Raw genomic sequence first — 13147 nt, 5'->3', positions numbered from 1 at the left:
GAGGCCCTATCATCAGAGAAGCCAGTCTTCAGCCAATTTGATTCACTCCACATGATATCAAGACATGGTTGAGCACACTGAACACCGCAATGGCTATGAGCCCTGACAACATCCTGGCTGTCTTGCTGAAGACTTGTGCTTCAGAACTAGCTGCGCCTCTAGCCAAGCTGTTCCAGTACCGTTACAACACTGGTATCTACCCAACAATGTGGAAAATTGCCCCGGTCTGTCCTGTCCATAAAAAGCAGGACAAATCCAATCCAGTTATTTACCGCTCCATCAGTTCACCCTCAATCATCAGCAAAGTGATAGACGATATCATCGACAGTGCTATCAAGCGGCTAAATAGGGACAAAATTATCCTATGTGCACTATTTCAATTGTGACATCAATCCCCTTCTAGCAATAATTTCCTGTCTCATTGTTTAAAAACCTGCAAACACCGAAATAAAATGCAAACACTTATTCCTAATTTGCACATGTTCCTTTGGAAGAAGTTTGTCCATGCCAGGTCTATTGTACAATGTAATTCAGTTTTTCCATGTACCGTGTAAAAATTTATCATATTGCACCTAGAACAATTAATCTTGCAAGAACATACAAAGTTCTATATTTAGAATGTTGTAAATGCCTGGTCTATAGATATAAAGAGGGTCAACAGAATTGGAGTAAATGAGACCCAGTTTATCTTTAGTCTTTCAACCACTGTAGCAATGTTCAAGGTTTCAGGGTAATAAAATCTTGAAATTCACTGCTGAAACCAGGTATTGAAAAGTGGTTAGGGAAGCACTCTCACCAATTTGCTAAATATGTATATAGAAGGCACAAAGTCTGAGTGCTAAATTCTGCAACATTTTAAAAATGGACAAAATTTATTAATGAGCATATAGCCTAATCATTCCAAATATATAGCTATATATTGTATTGCATATTGTTTAATTGCATCAAAGGTTTTATTTTAAAGGGGACCACCATATGGAACAATGCTTTCAGAGGGAGATGAAAGAATCACTTCAGAAAATAGAGGTTTGAAATGTACTGTTTTATTCTCAAAAAGGAGTTCGCTCAAAGCACAAAAGACAGCTTCCTCTCAGCTCACTGCTGCAACACAGTTCAATCACCCTTTTGAATGTCAGTCAGTTGACCTTCATTTGCTCTATTTAACATAAGGACACATTTATTTGTGCAATATAACTATCTGTACTGCACGTTTTTTAACAGATGGGTGTCTGTCCAGCCCCACCACTGCCCCCCCCTCCCCAACCCCCGTGCTGCACTTTTTCGACCAATAGGTGTCAAACCCCACCCCCTGTCCAACTCCACCCCCCCCACCCCCCGGCCCAGGCGGGGAGGACGATGGCGGCAGGGGGTAGGGGGTACCCGATGGTGGCAGTCCTGGGCCCAATGGTGGCGGGGTGGGGGTGTCTGATGGCGAGAGAGAGGCTGTGGGGGGGCAGAAAGAGAGAGAGGCTGGGGTGGCAGGAGGGGAGAGAGAGGGAGGCTGGTGGGAGAGAGAGACTGGGGAGGAGGGGGAAAGAGAGAGAGGGAGAGAGAGACTGGGGGAGGTGAAGAGAGATAGGCTGGTGGAAGAGAGAGGCTGGCGGTGGGGGGGGGGGGGGAAGAGAGAGAGGCTGGTGGGAGAGAGAGACTGGGAGGGGGGAGAGAGAGAGACTGGGGGGGGTGGAGAGTGAGGGAGACTGGGGGGGGGGGAGTGAGAGAGACTGGGGGGGGGAGTGAGAGAGATGGGGGGGGAGTGAGAGTGACAGGGGAGGGGAGTGAGGCTGGTGGGAGAGAGGAGAGAGAGACTGGAGGGGGGAGAGAGAGAGTCACGGGTGGGGAGGGGGGGCCGGTTGGAGGGGAGAGAGGGAACTCAGGGAAGATGGATTACGTTCTTCCAACCCCCTACAAGGGGCGGAGTGGATGACATCCAGAAGTCAGGACAGTGTCACTATTCACTTCATACTCAATTAACCTGTTAACAATCCGTACACAATGCCCTATCCACGGGGGGGAAAGCATGCACTTAGACTGGGGTAAGGCACTTTGGCTAGCCCTTGCAGTTTTCTGGGGAGCATCAGGAAGTCAAAATGGATCGAGTTACAATTTGCAAAGTCAGTGAGACCTTGGGATGGGCAGTTCCAGTTACACTTTCTGGTGAAACTTCAGGATGTGGCTTATCCTCCAAAAGGACCAATCAAAAACACAGGGTGGAGCATGTTGGCCATTTTGCAGTACAAATAAAGGCGTCCTTACTTGTACTGCCAAAATCCCCCCCCCCCCACCCCCGCCACCATCGGGCCCAATCTCCCAGCCTCCATCGCCACTCCCCCCCGCCACCATCGGACCCAGTTCCCCCCCCCCCACCCCCCGCCATCGGGCCCAATCTCCCGCCACCATCGGGCCCTCCACCCACCACCATCGGGCCCAGTCCCCCCGCCGCTATCAGGCCCTCCACCCACCACCATCAGGCCCAATCCCCCTGCCGCCATCAGGCCTAGGTTCACGCCAGCCGGGGGGGAGAGAGTCGAAACCTGAGGTCCTACTTCTTGGCACCATGTGCATGGAATGATTCGGCCGGGAGGGGAGGCGGAGCTGGACAGGGGGCGGAGCTTGTCGCATGCCGATCAAAAAAGTGCAGTACGGGCGGGGGTGAGGGAGGGGCTGGACAAATAGTTACATCGTTAACATAAGAACAAAAAGCATACATTGAGGAACATGCGATACTCCTTCTTGATTGATTTCAAATTGGTAGCTCAAAGTTCAGAGTAAATTCACGTTTCTTTATATTACTATACTTTTAGATTGCTTAAGCCAAGTCCTTTTAATCTGAATCAAATATTATTAAGACCTTTATTATAGCATGTTCCTAGAAGTGCCTTGTGGTAGCGCAAGGGAATGGCCCTTACTACTGGGAATGCCATTTGACATTGTAAAAAGCCTCTTCAGATCACAATTAGTGGATCCCCCTAATGACAAATGAACAGTGTAGTCAGGAGTATATTACTAGCTAAGTGAATGAGTTTTCTAAGTTTCAGAATCACTGAAATTGGGATATATTTTCTTTTTATATATGATGGGGTCGATTTTGATCTTTAATGCCTGTGTGTTAAGAATGATCTAGGTGGAACGCAGAAAGGAGAAGCTGGCAGGGAGGATTGAATGACAGCAACAGAACCGGCCTGATTTATCCTCCAATAAAATTACTGGAATGAAAATCGACAAGTTTTGTTACTGGTGGATTTCCTGTAAAGGTTTTCCTTTCTAAGCTTCGCTCTGGCAATGTTTAAAGCTCCAGCAGTAAAGACAAAAATCTGCCCTGATGTCTCTGATTGCGTTTAAAAAAAATCTCACCTATTGGTGAGAATATACCTAACCTTTCTCTGGGCAATACAGAGCGAACAGGGGTCCTTGTGCATGAAACACAAAAAGTTAGTATGCAGGTACAGCAAGTAATCAGGAATGCAAATGGAATGTTGGCCTTTATTGCAAGGGGGATAGAGTATAAAAGCAGAGAAGTCCTGCTGCAACTGTATAGGGTATTGGTGAGGTCACACCTGGAGTACTGCGTACAGTTTTGGTCTCCGTATTTAAGGAAGGATATACTTGCATTGGAGGCTGTTCAGAGAAGGTTCACTAGGATGATTCCAGAGATGAGGGGTTTGACTTATGAGGATAGGTTGAGTAAGTTGGGCCTATACTCATTGGAGTTCAAAAGAATGAGAAGTGATCTTATTGAAACTTATAAGGTAAGGGGGTTCAACAAGGTGGATGCAGAAAGGATATTTCCACTCATAGAAGAAACTAATACTAGGGGGACATAGTCTCAAAATAAGGGACTGCCCATTTAATGCTGAGATGAGGAGAAATTTCTTCTCTCAGAGGGTTGTAAATCTGTGGAATTCTCTGCCCCAGAGAGCTGTGGAGGCTGAGTCATTGAATATATTTAAGGCAGAGATAGACAGATTTTTGAGCGATAAGGGAGTAAAGGATTATGGGGAGCGGGCAGGGAAGTGGAGCTGAGTCCATGATCAGATCAGCCATGATCTTATTAAATGGCAGAGCAGGCTCGAGGGGCCAGATGGCCTACTCCTGCTCCTATTTCTTATGTTCTTATGTTCTTCTCAAGGGCAATTAGGGATGGGCAATAAATCCTTGCCAGCGACGCCCACATCCCGGAACGAATTTTTTAAAAATCAGAGACTGACGAATAGCTCACCCAGTCTCCCAGGGCAATAGATCCAGTCCCACCTCAATCTAAGCCACCAAAAATAATAGATAACTCAGATGTAAAAAGAAGGAACTTGCATGTATATAGCATCTTAATACATCTGCCGGACATTCCAAACTGTTTTACTTTTACTTTTGAAATGCAGCCACTGTTGACTTGTAGGCAAATGCGGTAATTAATTTGCACACAGCATGGCTCCATAAACAGCAAATAAAAGAATAACGAGAAAATCTGGCTTTTGGTAGTGTTAGTTGAGAGAAGGAATCCTGGCCAGGAGAATTTTCTGCTCCTTCAAGCAACACCATGGGACGCTTATGTCCAGCAGATATCACATGCTTGGTGATTTTTGTTTGTGTCCAAATCCTAGAGTGATGCTTAGAACTGAACCTTTTACCTTAAGAGGAATGAGCTCTGTTTTTTTCTAGTCTCTGCTGCTCCGCAGAAACAACAAGAATAGTGAAGAGAATTGTACCACTGTGACCAACATCATAAGCAGCCACATTCCAAGACGACCTTTGTTTGAAATCATTTTACTTTTAAGAGTAAAAGTTTGGACAATAAGAAAATAGAATGAAGGCGATCTATGGGTATGAACCTACCATCAATACTCACTTCTTCAGATAATTTTATTTTTTTTAAATAAGGAAATTAAATTGAGAAGTATAAATGTTTGCGGTGGGAACAGTTGCTAAGTTTCTCTGATGTTAGCAGTCACTCGATTACTTTCCATGCTAAGTTAGTCCCATACAAAAAGTCCTATCTAACGAGTCCAGAGGTCAGAGGCACAGAATAATGGTCGGCACAGTTGGCACCTGCACAGACAAGATGGTGTTAATCTGGACTGATGCTGTGGCTGAGAGACACCATCAAGTGATTTGTTGGAAATTACCAGCAAAACCGCTTGTCGGCTGCTTACCTGGACCGGAGAGGTGATAGCAACTTACAGTTTCTACTCTCAAGTTACATCAGAGATATACCAATAATATTTAAATTATCTTACCAGGAAAGATATTACAGGTATCAGGAAACCTTGCATGTAACTCCCTCTGTTGGTGAATGGCATAACTTTTCCAGCACAAGAATCGCATAACTGACAGGAAATTCAGGGCCAAAGTATTTGTAGGCATTAAACTGTGGGTTTAGTTGAGAATTCACAGCACGTCAAGTGTGCTCAGTGCAGCAGTGTGTAATGAATTGAATCAATGAGCAGGAATGCACTGGGCAATGTAAGTCTACTACTTGTTTCTGGAAGTGAGGGGGCAGTTTTTTTATCTTCCAATTTTGTTTGGTTTGAGGATAATGGCCTAGAATTTCGGGTCATTTGGTTACAAATGACTTTTCCCCCAGAGAGCGACGCCGCTAACAACTTTCGCTACATTTGGCAGGAGCTTAGTGGCGGTGGTAGCCGGTAGCGCCCTGCTCTGCTGCGCTGGCAATGACGATGTTATCACCGTGCGCAGCGTCCCGTTTTCGACCTGGAACAAAAATTGGGGAGTGCCCTCTGAAGCTGCGCCGGGCAATGCCAGCGACAGCTTCAGGGGACGTGAACCGATCTGCAGGCCACCCGCGGGGATGTGGTGGCCATGTTAAAAAAAATCTGCCGTTTTTCTTCAGCGCCCCATTGGCATTTCGATCACGGGGTCCGTGCCGCAATCGGTCAGCCCGGCACTCTGCTCGAGTGCTGGGCTGTTGGCATGGCACCCCCACTCTCTGGTGGTCCATGGAGGTCTGTTTCACCCCTGCAGAGTCTGCAGCTTGGGCCATCTCCGTTAACAAAGGGAAGAGCCCTTCCTACCCGGCAGCGCTACGTGGCCCAGTGCGTAGCGCTGCTTCCCGCTCCTGATCCGCCCGCCGCACTACCGCTCCAGAAAGGAAGTGGTGTGTGTTATTTTGCGCTCCACTTCCTTTCGGGGGCGGTAACCCGAATTTTTCGAGCGGGGCGGGATCTCTGCACCTGACGCAAAATGTGCCGTCTCCCGGATATTACCACCACCAAACAGGGCGTAACGGAATATCATCCGCTACATTTATGTTTTAGGGTTTTAAAAAGATTAACCTGAATTTTGGAATTCATCCTTTGGGTGGGGTGTAGGAGAGATAATTATTGAATTTGATTCGGTTAAGTCCTAAAATCAGAGATTTATCTATAAGGTTCGTACTATTAAATGGATACAGAGTACCATCTTCATGAAAAATGCTTGGGGCATTTTAATTTCTGGGAGAGCGAAAAGTCTTTTTTTTTTTTACAGTGGTGTCACATGTAAGTCACATGATGATACATTTCAACATATTTATGTCATCACACTGTGTGTTGGCCAACAAACGAGAACTGGTTTGCCAAACATTTTTTCATGTAGATAGTGCCTTTTTAAAAAGTTTCTTTATCAGCAACATTCTGAAGGAGGGAAACAGCAGAATTTGGTGCAAAGGTATGTAAGATTGATTCTTACAAAGCATCTCTAATCTGTAATGTTAACACTGACAAGGTACTTGTTTAAAACAAGGATGCAGCAAGAGTCTTATAGAAGTGGAAGCCATTTGCAGTGAATGATTCAATCTTTGTTCATTTACTATAATGCTGTAACTTAAAAATAAACTAATAGCTAACCTCAGTGATGGAGAGATGTATCACTGTGAACAGAAAGCCACACATTTACTTGCCAACCTGCCAATATCTAACATGCTTCCACTGTCCTCTCTCTTTATGTTATTGACAAAATATTATTTTAAAAGAGCATCCTGTGATTATGTGCAGTTTTCAAGCCTTAAATTCCAAATTACCATACAATCTGGTGTATGTATTTACCCAAATTAATCAGGGATAGGAATTGTACTTCAGGGTATGACATACTGACTGGAATTTACAATTAGCGACAGTGCAGTTTAGAAACCCCATCTTTGATTTGAAGACTCACCAGATCTAAGCAAAATTATTATCTGTAAAGTACTGTGAACCTCAAAACCACTTTTTGTGGCTGCTGCAATTTCATTGTGACTCCTTGCTTCACTGGAACGAAAAGGTTCCATGTATTGTCTTAAATTAATGTCAGAGAATAATTATCCAATTAGCAAATTATGCCCAACAACCAGTTCTTTATTAATAAATGTTTATTTCAATGGTATCAAAACATGTGCTTATTTACTATAATGCTGTAACTTAAAACTTGTCTACATCTTGCTATTTTAGTTAAACACAAATAAGAGAAACTGGACTAAAGTAGAAATTAATTCACTGTGGATGAAACTGTTTGAATAGACACAACACAGAACTTCTCAAAAAGAATGGAATCTAATGTCTTGATGGAGACATTGAGAGCTGAATTAAACGTAGGCAGAATATTCTGGTGGGATTAATGTCATCATCATCATCATAGGCAGTCTCCCAAAAACGAGGAAGACCTGCTTCCACTCCAAAAGTGAGTTCTCAGGTGACTGAACAGTCCAATACGGAAATTACAGTCTCTATCGCAGGTGGGACAGTCAGTCGTGGGTGGGGAGTCTGGTTTGCCGCACGCTCCTTCTGCTGCCTGCGCTTGTTTTCTGCATGCTGTCGGCGATGAGGATTAATGGTACTGATGCATACAGATCAAAATGGACCCAGGTTTAATTCACTATCTTTGCCGAATTACCTAACCTCAGCGATCCAGTGAGGGAGGGGGGTTGCTACAGTTGAATATAGCTCCCTCTGAGCTAGGGAGGCAATGGCCTAGAAAATCCCTGCCTGAGTGTGTACGGACCCGGGAAGGCATCACAAAAACTGGTTTTCAGTGCACAATGCGCATGTGCTGAAAACCGGCTTTTCCGATCTGTCAAGCTCTGGTTTGACAGATCCTTCATATCCCTACAGCCAGGACATTCGCATGGGCAAGATTGCGGTATTTGCCCATCTCTTGCCCAGCGAATATCCTGAAAACTCTTGCGCCTGGTAAGAGTTTTAAAACATACAAAAATATAGTAAATTAAAATTTTAAAAACACATTTTAATGTTAAAAATCCTGCCCACTAAGGTAAGTTTATTTTAAACCATAGTTAAAAAACTTGAAAAAAAAAATCGGAAAATATTTTTTTTTAAAAGACATTTATTAATTTTAATTTAAATTAATCTTAAATATGTGGTGTATTTTTTTCTATTTTTTTATTTGTGTTTGGGTGTTTGGGGAGGGGGTGGTTCTCAATCATAATAATGGAATTCCTACTTACGAGTTCCCGTTATTATGAATGAGATAATACCGTAACTGGATTGGCTGCCCAGCGCCATGTGATTCCAGCTCCATCATACGGACGTCCCGACGTGCACGTGCTCCGATGCGCAGGGCAATGACGCCTCAGGACCGGGACCATTGGTGGGCGCAGCAGGACAAGGTAGGTGTGCATCTTTTTACCTTTTTCTGTCGATTGTGCGCAGGAAGCAGAGGACCAGGATTTCAAGGCCATTATGTTAAGCAAGATTTCCATCCTGATCACACCAGTGACTCTTCTTGCAAATGTATGTATGCAGATATCGGAAGAGAGCAGAGTCAGGCTAGGCTGTGATACCCCCAACAGACAAATAGCCTAATGACACACATTGTCTAGGATGATGAATGACCACTTGGGTGAAGTCCCACCACTTAAAGGGAGCAAACAAGAGAAAAGCTGGTTGGGGAAAAAAACTGCTTTGATGGACACAGCTCAGGACTTTAACAATAGATCAGCTTATAAAAGGCACAGTTTATTGAAGTATTAAATAGAATGTTTGGGAGAAAGTATTAGACAATGAATTCCTGCTTTCAATTCCCTCCCCCAGCCCCACACACACCTTCAAAATCATATAATGAATTTCAAGGCAAGCGAACATTTGTTCTAGATATAGTTTGATCTGAATCCAAAATAAAATGCACCGGAGCAGCAGCAGATCTGAAAGCACAATGAAAGCAGTTTCACTTTGCATTTCATCTATAAAATTGCACAATAATGAAACTGGTTTTCACATCCTAAAATGTATTGCAACAGATTCCCACGGTTCATCCAGTTCATGGTTCATCCACAGACATGATCTCACATTACAATATGTCCCAGTTTCTCCGTCTTCATTGCATCTGTTTTGATGACGCTACCTTCCATACCAGGGCTTCCGATATGTCTTCCTTTTTCCTCAACCGAGGATTCCCCTCTACCATTGTGGACGTAGCCCTCTACCATGTCCGTTCTATTTCCCACACTTCTGCTCTCACCCCTTCCCCTCCCTCCCAAAACCACAACAGGGTTCCTCTTGTCACCTTTCACCCCACTAGCCTCCACAATTAATGGATCATCCTCTGCCATTTCCACCACCTCCAGCGTGATCCCTCCACCAAACACATCTTCTCCTCCCCTTTCAGCATTCCCAAGGGACCGCTCCCTCCGCGACACCCTGGTCCACTGCTAAGTCAATTCCAACACCCTCTCCGCTTCCCATGGCACCTTCCCGTGCATTCGCAGGAGATGCAGCAGCTGCCCTTTTACCTCCTCCTTTCCCACTGTTCAGGGTCCCAAACATTCCTTCCAGGTGAAACAGCGATTTACTTGTACTTTGTATTCGCTGCTCACGATGCGGTCTTCTCCACATAGAATCATAGAAATTTACAGCTTGGAAGGAGGCCAATTCAGCCTTGTCCGTGCCAGCCGACCAAGAACTATCCAGCCTAAGGCCACTTTCCAGCTCTTGGTCTGTAGCCCTGAAGGTTGCGGCACTTCAAGTGCACATCCAAGTATTTTTTAAATGTGCTGAGGCTTTCTGCCTCTACCACCCTTTCAGGCAGTGAGTTCTAAAGCCCCACTCTCTGGGTAACAAAATTTTCCCTCATATCTCCTCTATACCTCCTCACAATTACTTTAAATCTATGCCCCCTAGTTGTTGACCCCTCTGCCAAGGGAAACAGGTCCTTCCTATCCACTCTATCCAGGCCCCTCATAATTTTACACCTCAATCAGGTCTCCCCTTAGCCTCCTCTGTTCCAAAGAAAACAGACCCAGCATCTCCAATCTTTCCTCATAGCTAAAGTTCTCCAGTCCAGGCAACATTCTTGTAAACCTCCTCTGCACCCTTTCTAGTACAATCACATCTTTATTGTAATGTGGTAACCAGAACTGCACATAGTACTCCAGCTGCGGCCTAACCAATGTTTTATACAGTTCAAGCATAACGTTCTTTCTCTTGTATTCCATGCCTCAACTAATAAAGGCAAGTATTCCATATGCCTTCTTAACCACCTTATCTACCTGGCCTGCTACCTTCGGGGATCTGTGGACCTGCACTCTAAGGTCTCTTTGTTCCTCTACACTTTTCAGTGTCGTAACCATTTAGATTGGAGACACCAAACACAGATTGGTTAACCGCTTTGTGGAACACTTCCATTCAGTCCGTAAGTGTGACCCTGAGCTTCCGGTCGCCTGTCACTTTAATTCTCTGCTCCTCTCCCACTCTGATCTCTCCGTCCTCGGCCTCATAAACTGTTCCAACGAAGCTCAAGGAACAGCACCTCATCTTTCATAAATAATACAAAAGCAAAATACTGCAGATGCTAGAATCTGAAATAAAACAGAGAATGCTGGAAATCTCAGCAGGTCAGGCAGCATCGGTGGAGAGAAAAACAGAGTTAGCGTTTTGGGTCGACGACCCTTCGTCATCTTTCAGTTAGGCACTTTACAGCCTTCTGGACTCAACATTGAATTCAACAATTTCAGGACATAACCTCGGCCCCTATTTTTTCATGTGGCAGCTATTAATGATTCTGCCATTTCCATTTCAAACTCATCTAGATTCATCTTTAGTTGTTACTTTGTCCCGTTACCATCTCCTTTTGCCCTGCACCATCATCCCTTTTGTTTCTTAATCTCTCCTGCCTTCCATCCTATCACAGACCTTCCCTTTCCTCCCCTGCCCTCTTTCCCTACATTTGCTTAAAAATCTGTTACATCACCTTTTTCCAGTTCTGAAGAAGGGTTATCGACCTGAAATGTTAACTGTGTTTCTTTCTCCACAGATGCTGCCTGACCTGCTGAGTGAGTATTTCCATAATTCTCTGTTTTTATACAATATGTCACTGTTTTCATGAAGTAAATAAAGAAAGAAAGACTTGGGTTTATATAGCGCCTTTCATGACCACCGGATGTCTCAAAGTGCTTTACAGCCAATGAAGTACTTTTTGGAGTGTAGTCACTGTTATAATGTGGGAAACGCAGCAGCCAATTTGCACACAAGCACGCTCCTACAAACAGCAAGGTGATGATGACCAGATAATAGTGTCATGGGATCTTTTACGTCCACTTGAGAGAGCAGATGGGGCCTCGGTTTAATGTCCCATCAGAAAGACAGCACCTCCGACAGTGCAGCGCTCCCTCAGCTCTGCACCAGAGCGTCAGCTTAGATTTGTTTTTGTGCTCAAGTCCCTGGAGTGAGACTTGAACCCACAACCTTCAGACTCAGAGGTGAGGGTGCTACCAACTTTTTTCTATTTTTTAAATTAATATTTATTGAACATTATAAACATTTACATCGTGATCATTCCATTGTATCATACAAATCCATTCTGTCCATCTGCACAGCCATTTCGCCAACATTTATTCACATTAAAATCTGAAGTTTAACTTGTCTCCTGTAACATATATTAATCTATTGTACTTTTCAAATTGAGCATAAAATATCGGGGCCAAAATTGCCCACTGCCAGAAACAAAGCGCACCTACTGGTTTCGATGTGTTCTGGCGACCCCATGCACTGGGACGGCCTAGCCGTCGAAATTCAGCTCTTAGAGGATTTCTTTTTGAGTGGGGCAGAAGTGGCTTCATCATGGGAGCGGAAGTGGGGACGGGGCGGAGTGGCCGCAGTTGTCAGTCATCAGTGCTGCGCTGATAACGTCATCGCACTGACGCGTCACAACGTCGCTCCCCTTCAGTTCAATGGGAGGGCCACTGCGAAATCTGCAGCCACTTTAGTGGCAAACACTGGGCCACCAGGGAGGGTTTCGGCCGGGCCAGCGACTTGGCACCCAGGAGGGGGTGCCAAGCTGCCTGCTGGTGGTCCGGCCGAACCTGCGGCCATAATTGTCGGCCCAACCTGGCAGTCGGCCGACAAATAAAATTAACATAGCGGCCACGGCAGTGCGCCCTCCCCTTTGTTACAGAGTGCCCGGGGTGTATAGGGGGCACCAACTGCGGCGGGGTTGCTCCCGCGGGACATTTTTGAAAATGGGCAATTTCCCAAGGGACAATTTTGTGAGGGGGTCCCCGCAAGTCGGAAAGGGGTCAGTGCGTGCACACCGTGGCAGAAAAATGGGCGGAGCGGCCCCGGATACCGCTCCAAACCTGAGGTAGGGCAATTTCCAAAATAGCGGCCCCTCCTTGCAGAGTCGGCAACCATTCTGCGCCACCCCATGGACGCCGTTTCAGGCAGCCAGAGGCCTTATCGGAAAGGGCAATTTCAGCCCCACTATCTTTAAATTCTTTTGTGAATAAAACATCCACAGAGCCTTATAATTATCTTTTAGCTTATATTTAAAATACTCTTTTAGGTTTATAATCTACCTCTTAATAAAAAAAACATCCCTTCATTGCACAATCACAAATCTAGCCAAACTGAACATTAAATTAATTGTCGCTCCGCTAGACTTGGGCAGACTCTCCTGCAATCCCCAGCTCAACAGGATTCCCATTCTTGCTCTTTGGTCCTCACCCAGCAAGAAAGCCTCACACAAATGTCAAACATAGCACTTAAAATGGGATAGAGTCTCATCCCACGTCCTACACACTGGGCAAGTTATCACCTCTATTCGCCCAATCTTACATACCACTATTGTGGTACAATTCCGGTTATGAGCCAATTTGAAATCCAGTTCAATCCACTCTGGACATTTAAAATTCGCCCATGCTCCCTTCCAAATCCTGTTCAAGTCCAGCTGT

At 45.0% G+C, this 13147-nt stretch overlaps 1 protein-coding gene across 8 annotated transcripts in view; it reads right to left on the bottom strand.

The window, feature by feature from the left end:
- The window catches only part of rbm47 (RNA binding motif protein 47), a 286762-nt gene that overhangs the window by 172764 nt on the left and 100851 nt on the right, over positions 1–13147 (bottom strand). The window contains exon 1 of one of the 8 annotated variants that reach the window (XM_070870350.1): positions 5229–5245. The exons of the other annotated variants lie outside the window; for them this stretch is intronic. The gene's annotated coding sequence lies outside the window, so the exon portion shown is untranslated. Of the gene's footprint in view, positions 1–5228; positions 5246–13147 lie in introns of those variants that run through there. 8 annotated transcript variants of the gene reach the window in all.

This window comes from Pristiophorus japonicus, chromosome 2 (assembly GCF_044704955.1).
Source record: "Pristiophorus japonicus isolate sPriJap1 chromosome 2, sPriJap1.hap1, whole genome shotgun sequence".
Lineage (NCBI taxonomy): Eukaryota > Metazoa > Chordata > Chondrichthyes > Pristiophoridae > Pristiophorus > Pristiophorus japonicus.
This window is presented reverse-complemented; position numbering and strand designations above follow the sequence as displayed.